Source organism: Lepisma saccharinum, chromosome 9, assembly GCF_977018435.1.
Source record: "Lepisma saccharinum chromosome 9, izLepSacc3.1, whole genome shotgun sequence".
NCBI lineage: Eukaryota > Metazoa > Arthropoda > Insecta > Zygentoma > Lepismatidae > Lepisma > Lepisma saccharinum.
The window spans coordinates 30,085,891-30,104,487 of NC_139237.1; positions in this window are offsets into that span (position 1 = coordinate 30,085,891).

The following is an 18,597-nucleotide window of genomic DNA, read 5'->3' on the forward strand; positions in this document are numbered from 1 at the left end:
GTTCTCCAATTTTGTATTTAGCTTTTTTTGTCGTGGGCGTGTACTTTGGACAGTAAACGCTAGAAATTAAATGTTGCTCGTCAGACCTGGTAACGTCAGCTGGCTTCATGCCTATCGTTGCGTGCCGTGTGTGATTATAGTCGTTAACAAGTTCCGGAAGAATGATGACCCACTTGTAGCTTCCCTGAAGCGTGAAACGTGACCACATGCGCGATTTCAGAGTGCGATTGAATCTTTCCACAATGCTGGCCTTGACGTCACTGAAGGTCGAGTAATGATGAACGTTGTGTTTCCGAATAAACTTTTGGAATACGGCATTGTAAAATTCCTTCCCTTTGTCCGTGTGCAGAAACCGAGGTCGTCTGCCGCCGCTTTCGCGAAAAATTGTCTTGAATGCTTCCGTGACGCACGTTCCTGTTTTCGCCTTCAAAGGTAGAGCCCATGCGAATTTCGAAAATGTGTCTATGACGGTGAGGAGGTACTTGTTGCCATTGTTCAATTTATGCACGTTTTTTAACTTGCCGCTACTCATTTCGACGAGGTCGCTTTCCCAGAGGTCGTCGATTCCCTTGGTTACCACAGCCAAACGTTCGTAGTTGCGGCGTGCAGGTTTATGTAATTCTTGGACGATGGCTTGCCTAGACATTTTTTATTATTTTTAGAGATTACGTTTCAAAAGAAGCACAAGCGTGATGGGATTCAAAGAGGGTGGCACTTCGCTCGTGTTTTGAATGATCAGCTTATCGCCGGCACTCACGTCGAAAACAGTAAGATCTTCGTCTTCGTGTATTTCATATATGTTGCGCGTTTCGTTCCAACGCGCCAGAGGAATGTTTCCTGCTTTCTGGACACCACGATTCGATATCAAAGTCATGGTGGGAACGCTAGCTTTTCTGCCGTGAGACCAGTACGAAAATTCGTTTATCTGAATCGTGCCATCGAGGAGAAACTTGTAGTACGGATGATAAGGATGTAGCATGTACAGTTTGTTACCTTCGACGAAGGTGGAGATTCTCTGTTGATTGGGAACGCTGTTGATTTCGATGGCTTGCAGAGAATGCAGTTTAGCGAATTTAGTATCGATGCTAACGAGGTTGCTGTGAAGCTGACCCAGTGTGTTTTGTACGGGCACCAAATGCTCGACTATGGTATCCGTTACGGTAGAAAATGACGGTTTGATTTTCACTTCCACGTTCAACTGCTTGTAGCTTTCGTTGAGTTCTTGCAACTTGGCACCGAAAGAGGCCAGCGTCGATTCCTGCGTTGATTCCAGCACTCCAACTTGATCTCTGATGTTGACCACAATGTTCTGAAGGTTCTCGATTTGATTCAATTTCGAGCTCTTCTCGGTAAGATCGTTCACGATGATTCGCATCTCTGTAAACTGCGTGTGAAGGTCGGCGACGCTCTGCGAAGTGGGCAGCGTCGACACCAGCGAAGCAAGTTCGTCTCGAATCTGTTCCACGTTCGCTGTTTCCGTTTCCAGTCGTTTCAGCATACGTGATATGTTCCTTTTCAAAGCGTGTAATTCTTTGGAGGTGGGGAGATTGGCCACTTTACTCTCGAGATCGCTCAATGAACTTTTGATGTCACTCGAATCGGATAGTGCCGTCACCGCCGTTTTCAATTTTTCCAAATCTTCACTTGAAGGCACGCTCGTTCGTAACGATTCCAAGTCACCCTGTATGTTGTCCAGTACGTGATGAAAATGAGCGAGATTCGTTTCGACGTTCAAATTTTCTAAATATTCGATCTTCTGCTGAACAGTGCTCAACGTGTCTTGAATGCTCGTCAACACACTTGCTTCAGCGTGAATATTTTTAATTTCTTCGTTGATCAATTCCAAGGACGCCTGAAGCGTAGCGATGGTGGTTTGAATGTGTTCGAAATCTTGATAAGCCTCCAGTTGAATTTTTATGTTCGCGACGCTTTTACCGATGACCTGCAGTTCGTCCGACGATGGTAGGTTCGTCATTGTATCTTCCAAAGTCTGCAACTTGGATTTGATTTCTCCCAACGTGCCAGTGAATTCTTCTTGTAATTTAGAAACAACGACCTGCAAGCGTTCTATATCAATATCGTTCACGACGGTTTGAAGTTCAGAGAAATTCTTTTCTATTGCGGAAGTTCGCTCTTCGATTTCGAGTTTCAATTTTTCCAAATCTTCATTTTTCGATTGAAATTGCTGTAATTTGGCCAAATCATTTTGAAGCGAATCCATGCTCAACTGTATATTTTGAATGTTGTCGTAAGAAGGTACGTCAACATAATTTTTTATCAGTGTTTTCAGTTCGGAATCGATTTTCAGAATGGGATCGAGACATTGCGTTTGGAGCGTAGCGATCTCAGACTCTAAACTTTTGTTTAAGGTCTCCTGCAAAGCGATCAAATCGGTCCTCAACTTCTTAACTCGAACGTCCAGCATGAGAATCTCTTCTGCATGGTCTACACGCTTAGTGTTGCCGAAAATGTCGTTAGGCATTTTGGTTAACGGTTATTTATAATAGGATAGACGATTCGTAATTCTACGAAGAGAGGAATAAGTTTGTCGTAATCTCCTAGGAGTTCCACGTAAAGATAATCTCCTGCAGACACATCGTACGACATGTTAGAAAGTAGCTTGTCGTGCTTCATTCGAAAAATGTTCTTGCCGGTAGAAATTTTGATTTCGCCTGCGTTTTCCGGATTCACGGTGATTTGAAGTTTCCCGTCGATCGGAATTTCATAGAAATGTAAATTGTTATTAAAAACATAAAACATCTTGCCCACATCGTTATTTATTTCCGTCCAAATGCTGTTGAGGTGAATGATTAACAAACCGCTGAGTTTAGATAACACGGAAGGTAAGAGGTTATTGGAATTTGGTGCTGCAGTGTCCATGTTGCTTTGTTTGCGAAAACCAAAGAGATTCATTGTTCTTGTTAGTTATTTAACACATCGTGCTTTTTTGCTATTCTTCAAAACATACGCAGGAAGAGAATGAAAGAGGGAGCCCTCGGGCGATGAAAAGTTGCAACCTGTTATTATGTTGTTAAGCCCGCTCAAACCGAGGCTCATTAAATTCAACTCTTATTTTTCATCGCCCGAGGGCTCCCTCTTTTATTCTTTTCCTCCGTCTGCCATTCTTCTTCAAAAACACAGCGGACTTCATGACTATGGGGTTACGGTTAACACACGTCACATTTATCGCTTTTATTGTAGTGCCCCCACTCTCGCGTGTGGATTTGACAATCGAGAACGCGTAACTTGTTGTCTCTGCCATCCAATGCGACCTTGGTTACGTGCGTCGTGTACAAATCATGCAATTTACTTGCAATGCGATGATCGGTGCTAAGTTGCCTTTTACCATGAAAAAGGCATTCTTTGTAGTTTTGCATGCTAAATTTGCTGGTACTTATTTTTCCTACCCCCTTCGCCTTCTTGATCTCTTTTTCTTCTGTAATCTTTACACAGTACATTTTGGCACGAAGCCCCGCAAATTCCCTGCTGTAATTACCAGCCGCTTCATCTTTGAACTTTCCAATCGTCATTTTGTTTTCTGCCGAATGTAAGTGATGGCCTGATGGTAAGTTGCTAAAATCAAACAGATGCTTCATCTTAGTCAGATCATGTTCGAGGCTTGGTGTTTGGATTAGAAAAATAAAGCTATCCGTGTCAATGTAACATATTTGGATGTTATCTCCATAAAAAGGTTGAAACTGACCGTAGTACGATTGGTACATGTGCAATTTTGATAGTTCAAGGACGGTGGCACCTATGGCAATCGGCTTGTTGAGCATCACTTGCTTCTTGTTCCTCTCAACAAATACTAGATTCTCGTCGAAAATAGTGAAGTTTTTGAAGTAGGGTGACGCGACGATCTTCTCAAATTTCTTTTCGTCCGTGACCAACGTTGCGTCGATGTAATTACGCACGTTCTCCATCGTCTTGCCGTAGATGGCGTTATTGAACAGTTTGTACAGATCCTTGTCTGCAGGCGATGTCGATTGCGCTCTGCGGCGCGTGTTCTCGGCTATGTAGGGTTCCAGCCACTTGCTCTGTCGGAACTTCAATCCTCTATGAACTTTCTTCAACTGCAAGCCGTGACTCAGGTAAAATTGGAGGAGTCGGTAGTGCAGAACGTAATTCCGCTTGTTCTCCATGCTTAGTATGAGTTTTGGCTCCGATCCTCCAGGTGGCTTCTCCTTGGTGGGGGCCAGGGCCAATCCGTGATGTTTCTTGTGAAGCGTTTCGGGATAATCGAGATCCACTTCCAAGAAACAGCCCCATTCATTATCTTCGCTCCAGTTAAGAAAATCTTCGCAGGAGAGTTCCTCTTCGGTCATCCACCCGTAGTCGCTGATGGGAAGACACTGGGACATGGAGTGGCCGTACAGGTTGTTGACATCCCAGTAGACAATATAGGTGTTGGGTTTCGATGCATCGTAACCAGGCGTATGAGGATTGTTTGCTTGAGCATGGCGTCGGGGACATTGGACGATGCCACCCCGTATCGCACTCTCCATAAAAGCATACTGTTCCTTCTCTGCGATGAGGCCCAGTTCCATGTTGGTGTATTTCATCATCGATTCCCAAGTCAATCCCGGCGTGGTGAAGAAATACGCAGGATCCAACTTGTATATCGCGATGCATCTCTTACGAAACGATTCGAAAATATCCATCAGAAGTGTCACATCCAATTTCAGATAAAGATCGTGATAATCGCGAAAAGTTTGGCAATTGAATGCCGTCCACACACTACGAGCGTGTTCGTAGTCCTCTTCGGAACAGACGTCCTCCGTGAGAGAAGAATAAAATACCTCCCGGGGTGGAAGTTCCGTCTCGTCAAATTTGTCGAAATTGTTGACGTACTCGTAGGGGTAGACACCCTTGCGACGCAACAGATTCAAATTCTCATCTCTCCCCGAAAAACATTTTTGCTTGGTGGCCACAAGATCTTCGTCGCCAAGTTGAGATGCAAGGCTTGCGAGGCTGGAGGACAGGAAATTGTAAGAGTCCAGGATTCGCACTTCCACGCTTCCTCCTTCTTGGAGAGGGATCCACACTCTCACCACAATATATTTCTCGCTCGTTCTCGGGATGATGCTGATTCGAGAAGTTATGTTGTGGAGTTCTTTGACGAAGAGATGTGTGTCGTACTTCTCCGTGTAGTGCAGAAACACGGCAACAAAATGCGACTCCTTAATCTTGAGATTGCACGAATTACAGATGGTGCTTAGAAATAATCCATTCTGGTGGTTATGGTGGACGACCTTGTAATTTTCGGCGGTGAAAGCCTGGTTACACTCCTCACATCTTGTCGCCGCGTCATGTCTCTGTTGTTGTTCTGTTGTGAGAGCAGGTGGAGAAACGTAAGAGCCTTTCAGGCTGGGTGCAAGTTTTCTCGCGCATTCCGCTATCTTCTCAACAAAATGTTTTGCCGCATCGGGTCCGCAATACAAGATGACATCATTCAATTTTTGTCCGTAGATGGAGAAACTGCAAGGCTCGTGGTGAAAAATTTGGGTCGTGCTTGAGGTAGAGGGGTCAGGGTTGCAAGACGTCATGGGAACTTGGAAGCTTTCAAAGTCGGCATAAAGGACGACGGGATGGTGGAGAAGAGCCTGGTGTTTCTGAAATTTCATCTTGGTTCCGGGTTCCGGCATGACATCTTCGGGTTCTGCATTCACGGAGCCAAAACACTTGTGCTGTTCTCTCATCTTCTTACCCCCGCGAAAAATTCTCAAACACCGATCGCAAATTTCGATCTTATCGCGATTCTTGCTGATCTGTCTTCCTACTAATCCTGAGAAATTCCGTATCAAACTGTAACGGCCATCTACAAGCAAGAGTCGAATTACATTATTCTGGCTTCTCGCAGGTCTTAACACACGAATGTTGTCGCAATCGTCAACCCCAAACACAGAAATATTGATATCTTTTCCTTTTTCCTCTCTATAGTTTTTTTCAAATTGATTGATCTTATTCAGGGGCACAGGATAGGAAATTCCTCTCATCATATTCTCGTATATCCCCTCGTATCCTCTGTAATTGGACAGGCGTTGGGGGTGATTATTAGCTGGGTGTAATGCGGCGATGACAGACCATAGGAAACTCTTCTGATCATTACTTTGTATGTTCAACACTGCATTTTGCTTTTTTTGTTTTTTTGTTTTTTTTTGAGTGCTGCGTAATGGTTTGAAATTGCAGACTCGAAGTTCTAACATGTGGTTGTGACCGCAAAGACTCCATCCACTTCCTCTACCTTCAAACTCTTCTTGTTTTTGTGTCAAGTGCTCAAATAGCCGTGTCACTATCTCGTCAAGATTCTCGTTATTGTCATCGTGTAAGCTTTCACACCCTACGTAAAAGCTGAAAGTGCTTGACTCGGACGAGACAACTTTCTCATACAGCAGGGTCAAGACGAGATGAATTTTAATTGCAACATTGACGAGGCAATCACGTAATTTATCGACTACCAGAGATTTCACATTGTTGAGGAAGATGCTCGAGTCACACTTTTCATCGCTTCCAGATTTATAAGTCATGATGCGTGCACTTTTATTCAAAGCACCCTCCTCATGCCCATCAGTGCGAGATTTCTTTGCCGGCGGGGCTACGACATCATGATCTGGTAGACGACATTTTTTCAAATGCCTAGCAATATTAGGTTTAGAAATCAACTTTCGACAGTTGCGACATGCCACAAGACCGGAGGGACCTGGTTGCGGTTCCATTTTTTCCTTCTGTTATTTATATATATACACAGAGAAATTTTTTGGGGGGGGGGGTTGTGGTGATGGTAGTGGAAAGCGCACTGAAACAGAAGGAAAAAAAAGTTAAAAAATGCTAGATGTTTTTTTCCTTCCACATATATATTAGACGCGAACAGTATGTATGTATGTATGTATGTGTGTGTGTGCACTGTTGTAGGAGGTTAAAAATATACGACATGTAAGTGTGTGTCAATTTTTTATGGCTCCTCTGAATATGTGTGTGTCAGACGCAAAACAAAAATATTAATATATCATGAAAATAAAAACTTACCTTTCAACAGAGATGGAGAGAAACTTCAAAATAAAAACTTGTAGCTCACTAAAACTTCCACGATGATATATATGTATACTGCCAGACAAACAATTAAGAATACTGAACTCCCACGATTGACGTTCACCCTTCAAGAGAGATAGAAAAACTTCAAAATAAAACTTGTAGCTCACTAAAACTTCCACGATGATATATATGTATACTGCCAGACAAACAATTAAGAATACTGAACTGCCACGATTGACGTTCACTATGATAATAATGTACAAAGAAGAAACTACTACGTTATATAGGAACTCCTCTTTTTTTTCTCCTTCTCTCCTCCCTACTCCACGCGACTCTCTTTGGTGAAAACACAATGAGGGCTATGGTCAATATCCTAGCAAATAAAACCCTTGTTAACTAATTCATTCATGCCATATTTTTTTCAACAAAAGATTTTTGTGATGTGCACAATATTCTGTAGGGACAAATAACAATAAACGGGGCGTTGACAGTTCCACCCATGCATGTATTGTCGTTTATTTCCCCCTCGGCCTCTATTCCACGCCCCGTCGGGGTGTGGTGTGTGAAACAAACGATTCCCAGCACAAAACTCAAAAAGCGGAAGATGCTGCTGTGTTTACTTCCGCCGCATCCGCTTCTGAATCTATTGTTATCGGGGATGTAATAGATTCTTTATTCAGAACCGTGGGAAAGCTGAAAAAAAATAAAATCTCTTCGGGCGAAAAAGGATGTAAGGTGAATGGGTTCGGGGAGGGGTTGCTGTCGATAGTTTGGTCCGTGATGAAAATGTTACATTGAGCGATGAAACACAATTTCTCCACAGGGACAGGAAAAATTTCTACCGAGCGTCGCTATCCACGCGAACATTAGAAATTGCCTGAATAGCTTGGGGGCTTGGCATAGGATTATCGATTTTTGTTTTAGAGAATAATCTATGTAAGATTCTAGCATCGAGAATAAACAACATTGATTAAATTTTTGACAACATTCGCAGTACAAATCTAAACTCGTGATGATTTCGCCGTTAGAACCTTTTTGGGTTGGGCACCACGCACCCTGGCGGGTTAGGGGCCAGGTATTCTAAAAAACAACAATTATTATTTTGTTTGTTTGTTTGCGTTACAATACGGAAAATAATAAGAGGCATACGCGCGTGTGTGTGTGTGTGTGTGTGTGTGTGTGTGTGTGTGTGTGTGTGTGTGTGTGTGTGTGTGTGTGTGTGTGTGTGTGTGTGTGTGTGTGTGTGGTACATCGTTCCCTCCCCGAGAGAAGAGGTTTACGAAGATCACGATATATATAAACATTTGGCCCCGTTGATTCCAGCACTCCAACTTCATCTCTCTAAAATGTTGACGACAATATTCTAAAAGTAGAGAGAATGAGAGAATGAGAGATTGAGAGATTGAGAGAATAAGAGGATGAGAGAAGAGGTTTACGAAGATCACAATATATATAAACATTTGGCCCCGTTGATTCCAGCACTCCAACTTCATCTCTCTAAAATGTTGACGACAATATTCTAAAAGTAGAGAGAATGAGAGAATGAGAGATTGAGAGATTGAGAGAATAAGAGGATGAGAGAAGAGGTTTACGAAGATCACGATATATATAAACATTTGGCCCCGTTGATTCCAGCACTCCAACTTCATCTCTCTAAAATGTTGACGACAATATTCTAAAAGTAGAGAGAATGAGAGAATGAGAGATTGAGAGATTGAGAGAATAAGAGGATGAGAGAAGAGGTTTACGAAGATCACGATATATATAAACATTTGGCCCCGTTGATTCCAGCACTCCAACTTCATCTCTCTAAAATGTTGACGACAATATTCTAAAGGTAGAGAGAATGAGAGAATGAGAGATTGAGAGATTGAGAGAATAAGAGGATGAGAGAATAAGAGGATAAGAGAAGAGGTTTACGTAGGTCACAATATATAAACATTTGGTCCCAAACTTGGAAAATTACGATAAAGTGCACTCATCTTTCAAAAAATAAGAGAATGAGAGAATGAGAGAATGAGAGGAGAGGTTTACGTAGGTCACGATATATAAACATTTGGTCCCAGACTTGGAAAATTACGATAAGATGCACTCATCTTTCAAAAAATAAGAAAATAAGAGAATAAAAAAATGAGAGAATAAAAAAAAATATAAGAGGATGAGAGGAGAATAAAAAGAGAATGAGAGAACAACGAGAAAGATGAGAAAGATGAGGAGGATGAGAGAACGAGAGCTCATCTTTCACTCATCACTGCCTTTTTGCCCCCGTGAAACGTCGTCAGCGCAATAAATGAGGCGCGGAACGGGGAGAGAAAGTGAGTTTTTTAACTTTTTGTGGTCGTTTGGTCAAGAAATCAAAGTTGGCCTGGGAGTCACAAAAATACTCTACTACTAACACGTAACACTGATAGGTCATATGTTTGCCCAACACTACTGTCCAAGAATCTCACGTCTTTCCATTCAACCGTGAATGTTTAACAACCTGCTGCTGGCACACCACCTGAAGCTCGAATGGCACAGACACGTGCGCTGCTTCATGAGGAAACCTACACTGTTGGCGCCCCTAGAGGGAAATGTGGTACTTAACGTCAGATCACACGGACACCCATCTACCCTTAAGGGTATGTTCATTTTTTCGGTTTTAGGTCATGGTGCCCTTCGCTCAGGAAATTTTCTTTGTTTTTTTGTGCCATTCAACACATGCCAATTTTCGTCGATACCAGCTCACGCAGAACGCACACCCACCCCACTCCCGTCAACATCTTCGTTCGCGTCCATTAAGAAATCCCTTGCGCCGACATTGCACAACAATGCCGCGTGATTTTTTGACAAGAGCGTACCCAATTTCTTTGTGGGCCGTTTTCAAACGTCAATAACTCGGCAACAGAGCCGTTTCCGGATTTTCGTTACATGAACTTTCCACCTTATTTTCACTCGTACAATCACCTCCCAATCGTTGTAAACGAACATACGAAGCACCCTGCCATTTGAAAATCCGACGTATATTTTAGGTCAGCAGTGAAGAGCAAAAACAAAGAACATCGTATTTGTTTGTATGTGTGTAAGATGGTATGTGTGTGATGGTATGTGTGTGTGTGTGTTTGTGTGTGTGTGCGTTGTTGTTGTTGTTGTTGTTTTTGTGTTTTAAGTCTCCATTATGCACAGATATGTTAATCGGGACTGGGCCTAAAGTTTAAACAGGAATCCGAACCACTGTGCAATGAGCCTCCACCTGATATAACACCCGGGACACATTGATTACAACGTTCTGTTTAAGAACATATATTTATGACACATAAATATTTAATGTGTTAACATTACTTTTGCCAGCTGAATGAATAGAATGGTCTCTTGCCATAAGTACTGCCAATCAATGAAAAATCAAGAAGTTGAGTAGGAGCATTACCGAGGTATGCATCACATAAATATTTACAGTGATTTAATTTAATCTTATATTACAATAATTACAACACTTCGTACTCAGTTTATAACAATAAAAAATATAATCAGGAGTGGGCGAGATTTGAAACTACGATGTTTCGTTCTTGACGAAAAAGTATAACAAGACGATCGTCTAACAAACTGCGTAAGGTGATTACTAACGTGAAACTCGGTAAAACAAGTTGATCTCAGTTCAAATAACATTCTGCAGGAATTCCGAACCATTTTTCGCCACAGATGAAGAAAAGGCACACTTTGTAGAATCGAAGGGTATTGTGCAATTTTATTTAATGTAATTTTGCCTACAATCGAGAGAAATCCGCTTCATTGCATTGAAATGTGATGCCAATTCTCTCCAGGTGGTGGAGAACCAGATCAGTATTTCCAACTGCACATAAATTCCCCTTTTCAATATCAGAACGAACATACTTAAACAAATAACAATATTCGTATATCCAATTTACGATTTTTGTTTAATTGCGTATTATACAGGGTGATTCTAAAGGTATAGTACAAACGAAAACCACAGATACCTCCCATGAAATAGAGACGAAAGTTCCCCTTCCACTTTGCCGAGAGATGCCTCCGTGAGGAGCTAGACAACGCCGAAAACGTGTGAAAATGAACTTCACACCTCAGTACAGCCAGTACCAGTGAAGATAGAAAGGCGGAACAAACGAAGTCAAAAGGAACACCAAAGTCGCCCATCCGAAAAACACTAGGCGGCAGCTGCGCAACGCATGCGCATGGGGTTCCACAAAGGAAATAGGAGTGTCCCGCAAGACAAGTGAAGGGAAAGGGTAGCGATCGACAACGGTAGGGAGAAAAGAAGCAATGAAGCATGAAGTAACAATTGCACAGCGGGAAACAAACACCATGACTGAAGCAGTGCAGTCGAGAAAAGTAGTGCGGGGTTGCAGAACCACGGGAGGACGACGTAGGATGTAAAAACATACCGAGAATGCAAGCAAAGTGGTCCGTGACACTCGACAGGCAACAGACGCGTACATGGTTCGGGGCAGAAATGGCGGTGCTGGCGGTGCAGCGCAAGGGGAGTCCCCAAAACACAGTGGGGAGACACCGCAGCTAGAACAAAGCACGGTGCAACAATAGAGAAAGAGGACCGGACGGGGAATGGTACCTGTCAAGGAGACAACAAATGCGGGACGAGGGATTCCCCGTAGCAGCACCGAGGGGATGTCACACAGAGGTCGTGCGCCAGCAGGACAAACACAGCAACTACGGGCACAGGAGGTTATTGCTAATGAAAGGTGCACGTACAGATAGGACCACTTACCCCGTACTGACGTTGTAACAAACGTCGTGATGGGGCCCAATCACCCTCTTAAAAATGAAGCCGGAGGCACATCGCTGGGTGGGAGCGGGCGAAAGGCTGCTGGAGTGTCGTACGGACCCCACCACTCCGTATGGTGGACGACACTAATGGACGAGGTCGGAATGTTTCCATCCCGATCACCAGGTCCACCGTTCCCAGACCTGACGCGGCTGCTTGCTTCCGAGCGCAACCCCAGCCGAACAACTCGAGTCCCTCCTCGGCCGCAGCCTTCCGCTCCGAAACCAAGCGTGGCCTCACACCACCGCAGCCGCACACTGCCGCGTGGGTGTGAGATCGGGCCGAGCAAGGCTGGACAGATAAACTGCGTGGGACAATCGTGTAATGAAGCTGCTTGGGGGTATGCAAGTCTTTTCAACTGCTGGGTTACCCCACATTGGTGTGCACAAACACCACACGATCGTACGTAGTGCTCCCCGTCGGCTCGAGCAAGACGTACAAAGTACGTGTTGTGGGTGAATGGGGCAAGAATGAAGGACGCTACATGTGTTCCACGATGACAAGGCCCCAGAGTACATGGCCCCAGTTGACGGCAGTGGTCAGGTAGTGAAGAGCACAGGCACGGGTGGCTCAGGAACGTCAGCTGATTGTACCACAGCGCCGTGCGGACGTGTGGGCTGATTGGAAGTGCAGCGTCAGGGAGCGTGTCAGTGAAAGAGCCGGTGCGGTGGTGGTGTGCTTGACGTACGACAATTGAGTACGTTGTTTCGAAGCCGTTGTGACCAGTGTGTGTGTGTGCCACCTGTGCACTGCAGTACAGTATTCCATAATTCGCACTATCCTCACCGTACCATGGAACGCTACACATTTGTAGAACTGAGGGACATGCATTTTGTCTACGGCCTTGCAGATGGCAATGGCCGAGCAGCTGCACGCCTTTATCGCGGACGGTATCCGGAGAGGCGACAACCCGACAGCAGGTTGTTTTCGAACGTGCACCGTACCCTTGGTGAATCGGGTGTGTTACGTGCAGGCCATCATGTCGGTCGCCCAAGACATGTGCGCACCGCGGCGGTCGAGGAGGACGTACTTGCTCGCGTGGACGACACATCGTCCACTAGCACCCGTAGCATTGCACGTGCAGTGGGAGTATCACAGTCGACAGTGTGGCGTGTCCTTCATGATGATCTGCTGTATCCCTATCATCCACAGCGAGTCCACGCGTTGCAGGCTGGGGATTACCCACGACGTGTGGAATTCTGTCAACGACTGTTGCAGTTTTGTACCGACGATCCCCGTTTTTTGCGCCATGTGCTTTTCACGGACGAGGCAACATTCACCTGTGAGGGCATCTTCAATTGCCGAAACAGCCATGTGTGGGATTATGAAAATCCACATGCAGCAGTCGAGGTGCACCATCAGAACCCAGTTTGCAGTGAATATCTGGGCAGGGATCATCGATGAACAGATTATCGGTCCATACCTGCTGCCACCACGTTTAAATGGCCGCCTCTATCGCACCTTTCTTGCATCAGTCCTTCCAGAGCTCCTAGAAGATGTACCCCTCTACGTGCGACATCGTGTGTGGTTTCAATTGGATGGAGCGCCCGCACATTTTGATTGCACAGTGCGAACCATTTTGCACCATACCTACCCACAGCGCTGGATCGGCAGAGAGGGCCCCGTCCCCTGGCCCGCCCGTTCGCCTGACCTCACACCAATGGATTTCTTCTTGTGGGGCCATGTGAAAACACTCGTCTACGAGACCCCGGTGCCTGACAAGGAAACATTGGTAGCGCGGATACTTGCAGCATCGGCCGAGATGTGTACCATGCCAGGGATTTTTGATAGGGTTCGCCAGAATTTCCTGCGACGCTGCATTGCATGCATTGAATGTGGTGGTCGTCAATTTGAGCAACTTTTGTAACAACGTCAGTCCGGGGTACGACTACGTACTACGTATCATTCCTATCTGTAAGTGCACCTTTGCGTGGCAATAAACCTCCTGTGCCCGTAGTTGCTGTGTTTGTCCTGCTGCCGCACGACCTCTGTGTGACATCCCCTCGGTGCTGCTACCCATTTGTTGTCTCCTTGACAGGTACTATTCCCCGTCCGGTCCTCTTTCTCTTTTGTTGAACCGTGCTTTGTTCTTGCTGCGGTGTCTCCTCACTGTGTTTGGGGACTCCCCACGCGCTGCATGTGTTTGTTTCCCGCTGTGCAATTGTTACTTCATGCTTCATTGCTTCTTTTGTTCCTACCGTTGTCGATCGCTACCCTTTCCCTTCACTTGTCTTGCGGGACACTCCTATTTCCTTTGTGGAACCCCATGCGCATGCGTTGCGCAGCTGCCGCCTAGTGTTTTTCGGATGGGCGACTTAGGTGTTCCTTTTGACTTCGTTTGTTCCGCCTTTCTATCCTCACTGGTACTGGCTGTACAGAGGTGTGAAGTTCATTTTCACACGTTTTCGGCGTTGTCTAGCTCCTCACGGAGGCATCTCTCGGCAAAGTGGAAGGGGAACTTTCGTCTCTATTTCATGGGAGGTATCTGTGGTTTTCGTTTGTACTTTACCTTTAGAATCACCCTGTATAACTGGTTTGGGGTTTCTGACTTCATGGAATGTGAAAGAATGAAATAAATTCACAGGAGCATTTTCGTTTAGAAAGGGAAACTGTTGCTAAGCGCTATGTGCTCAGGACTGCTGCGAAAACATCATGTTATTCTACGTGGTAAACGGGCTAAACATATTTCAAGGATTTGAAGTTAGAAAATGAAGTGGGGTAGAAAAAAACTGAATGAGAAGAGAAAGTGCGCTGAATAGTAGTGTCTCATTTTATTCTTCTTGGTTAATTCAAGCCTTCGTTATTCTCTAATTCCTTGGTTCAAGACTTCTGCAAGATTCGTAATGATGGCTGATTTGGCTTTATTACGAAGCATGGAGGAAAAGAAAGGACATATTCTCATTCCATGTTGAAGGCAGGATCCGTGGCTCTAATACTCATTTACTTCTGTTATTTTCGATATTCGATACCCGGTGGAGGCACATAGTGTTTCGGATTCCACCTTAACCTGTAGGTCCAGTCCCGATTAGCCTTACTGTGCACAAAATGAACTTAAATCTTCAACTGAAATTCAAACCAAAACTTCTGTAATTTGCGTCGTTTTGTTTACTCATAGTTCTTCATTTGCTGACTATTAATATACTCTTCGCTTCCTTCACTTTTTCAACTAATATCTTGTCGTCAAGCACCTGGACGCTCTTTCTTAATAGCTAATAGTTGCTGCTAGCCAGAGGCCAAGGTTATACAACCTTCCTGATTTGACTGTATATATATCTAACAAGCACATGATTTGCATTAATAATAGCCGATTCGTTGCCCGCCCATCTTGGAAGTATGCAGTCACCTGAACGAAATTTCATCCCAGCCATTCCATTTTATGTAGGTTATCATGCTGAACAGAAATTTTTGGTTTGTGTTTGAAATTGACTTTTTGAATCCCCATTGTATACTGGATGTTTTCCATATAAGGTGGCAATATACATGATTTCAAACCGCAGAATATCACAAAAATGGACGTTGAAAGTTTCGATTCGTGTCGTCCTCCTGAGAAAAAGAAATGTGGCATAAAAAGCAAAGGTCGTCAAGTCATTAAGGTACCTTTGAGAGAAACACTTTCCAAATTCGAATTTCAGCACGTTGGGCATTTTTCCTTCCCAAAGTAAATGAAAATGGAAGTAATTGAAGAAATAAACGTTGCTTAATATCAGAACATACACAAAAGCACATAATTAATTAAGGATAATTCATATACTTAATGAGAAAAATCTTCAAAAATAAGACTTCTTATGAATATTCAGGGTCAGGAGAAAATACTGCCATTTTTAGGGAATTATTGAAAAACGCTGAAATTCCAAGATGTTCGTCTAGTTTTGAAAAGCAATCTCGTGTAATGCCTCTTGATTTTTACCATTCTCTGGCTCGTCTGCTCACAATAAAAAAATGATAAGATGTTCCGAGTGTTTGCATGATTTCGTAAATACGACAGGTTACTCCAAGCGGACTCTACATGATTCTCATGAATTGAGCGCTTCAGGTAATAAGATTAGTCCTGGTATATACCTAAAGCATCACTCATTAAAGTACAGAGTTCTTGTTTATATTCTCATTGATTTTATCCCCAACCTCGTTTAAGACTAGACAAGCAAACAAACATGTGTTGTTCTTTCGGGCCGACGGCTCAACACTGGGTGCGATTTTGCAGTTGGAATATTTGAGGCAGTCGCATCCAGCCTATGGAGTAATATGCTGCAAACGGATACTAGATTTATTTCTTTGTATTGTAAATACTACTTGTAATGTGCGAATATTTCGGACAGTAACGCTCTTACTGATTAATACTACTACTGATGATGATAATAAATTAGTGTTACTTTCTTGTGTTGTTATAATTTTATACAAATAATTTATCTGATTATTGTTTATTATGAGTTGACACGTGCATACCTATCCTTCATTTTCTCGATTACGTGTATGTTTGCATCGCAAAAAGACGCCTTTACTTAGCGATACTCCTGCAAAAACCCAATCAATATAATATATCATTCATCATGGGTATATCATTTTGTTTGTCCCATCATCCATTCTTTCTTCCTCATCGCCGCGTTTAACCAAAGAGATAGAAAAGTTAGGCAAAATAACGTAAATAGAAATAAACTAAACAAACGAAACTCATTCCCAAATTATGGAATAAATTTCTGTCTAGCTGTTATCAGTCCATTTGGAAAGGTGTTCAGTTTATTTTTAAGAAATCATAAGATTCACTACAAAAATCAGTTCAAATAAATTTAGTACAGGAAGAATGATTATTAAATGACTTTTTCATCAATACACATTTACATAAACTGAATTAAAAGAATTGATCCCATACTCTGTAACAATTTTTTCTTCTGTTTTAATAATTTTATTCATATGATCTCGGATGTAAAGTATACCATTGTTTATTTCCAATGATTTTCACGGTCAAGTCGCCGTGGAGCAGCTGCTAGCGGGCCGGGCAGTGAGAGCGCGTCTGCTGGCTAATTGGATGCAACATCCGAAACCGATAGCTATGGAATAAAATAAATTTGTACAATTACATTGACAGTTACTATTAAAATGAGCATGTACTTTTTATAAGAGGTGTTGGAAATGTGCTCCTGCATTCACACATATACGGCAAATCTTTAGAAAATGTTCACTAACACGCATCAGTTCCTCTTCTGAAGTTCCTTCAATTGATCTCCTAAAGTTTAAAAGCTTGGTAGCTTGATACGCAGGCGAAATTGAAATGCCTGTTTCTTGTGCAAGGCGCTGGAGGGATTTTTGAGGAGTATGTTCCAATCCTGCTCCAACGTCTAGTTTTTCCCTAGTAAGCACACGCCGTTTCACCCTTCGCTTCCAAGAACAAACCCTGCTTCACTAAACTTGTTCACAAGTTTTCTAACACTGTCTCTCTGTGGAACAGGAATATCTAGGAATATCTGCTGCAAAATGCCTTCTAACTTTCCTACAAGAATTCGTACTCGTACATGAAAATTCGTTGCTTTAAATTGTACGTATAAAGTGGCGCTATTAGACTGCAGAAAATCACCAGTAATACCAAAATTAAAACAAAACAATCTAACAACACTTGTTAACACCATAACACTTCACAAACACTTGGAAACTGGACACCAACTACCTGGATACTGAACCACTGATGCGTCCAGGACCAAGGTCAGCGTAAAGCTGTTGGTCTAATTACCGGCAGGCGCTCTCTCACTTCCTGGCGTGCTAGCCGCCGCTCCGCGGGCGACTTGACCATGAAAAGCATTGTATTTGTCATTAGTTGCTTTCATAGAACATTGGCTTAGCCTAATATGTGTTTGACAACTTTACAATTCTAAAACGAAAGCTGTTGTGTTTATTTATTGCTCAAAAATTTCATACTGTTTATATTATGTCAATTTTTTTCTTTTATGTCTTATATTAATTCTTATTTTGTCTTTGCAGGCAGAAATGTCCTTACAGGGGGATGACTTTACACGGCAAATATGGCACATATATTCCATCTTTGAGGAGTTCATCGACATCCACACAAGTTTTGGGAACGGAAAAACTGGGGATCCAGACCCTATACCTACAGCAACTGCATCAGGATCAGATAGATACCAGGCGTGATATTTTTGTTGAAATGGATCTCAAGTCAGACCGAGCCAAGTAAACAGGAGAGCATTGTGGAACATGTTACAGTGGTGTAGTTGGTGGAACTGGTGGTACTTCGCGTGAAGAAGTGTCGAGCGCCTCCGGAATTGGTTCTTTAGATTTAGAGTCTGATGGTAGAAAACGGTCTACCATGGCAGGTGTTGCTACTTCAGCAGTTCCAGGATCAGAACGGACTCAACAAAAAATTGAGTTCCAGTTTGATATGATCTTAACTGGGAGAAGTGACAATATAAGAGATTTCAAATTTGGAATTGATAAAGCTGGATTCAGTGAAAGCATTGGAGGGGGGGGGGTTCCAGATTAGGAAGCTTGAAAGATGATATCAGTCTTATTTATAGAACACCTCATCATAGAAGTCGTTATAGAAGAACTCGCAAGAGATTGGATATAGCTAACCTTCTTCTTGAGACAGTAAGTGCCATTCAAGACTTACGTGAATCGAATGATTATAGCGAACTGCCAGGATATTCGTACTTTTCTGGACAGAGTTTATCTGCCATATTTTATGACAGCAGCGATATTGACAAAGATTCAATAGGCTATACAGGTTCTAATTCCATTGCTTCTGGATATAAAATTTCTTGTCT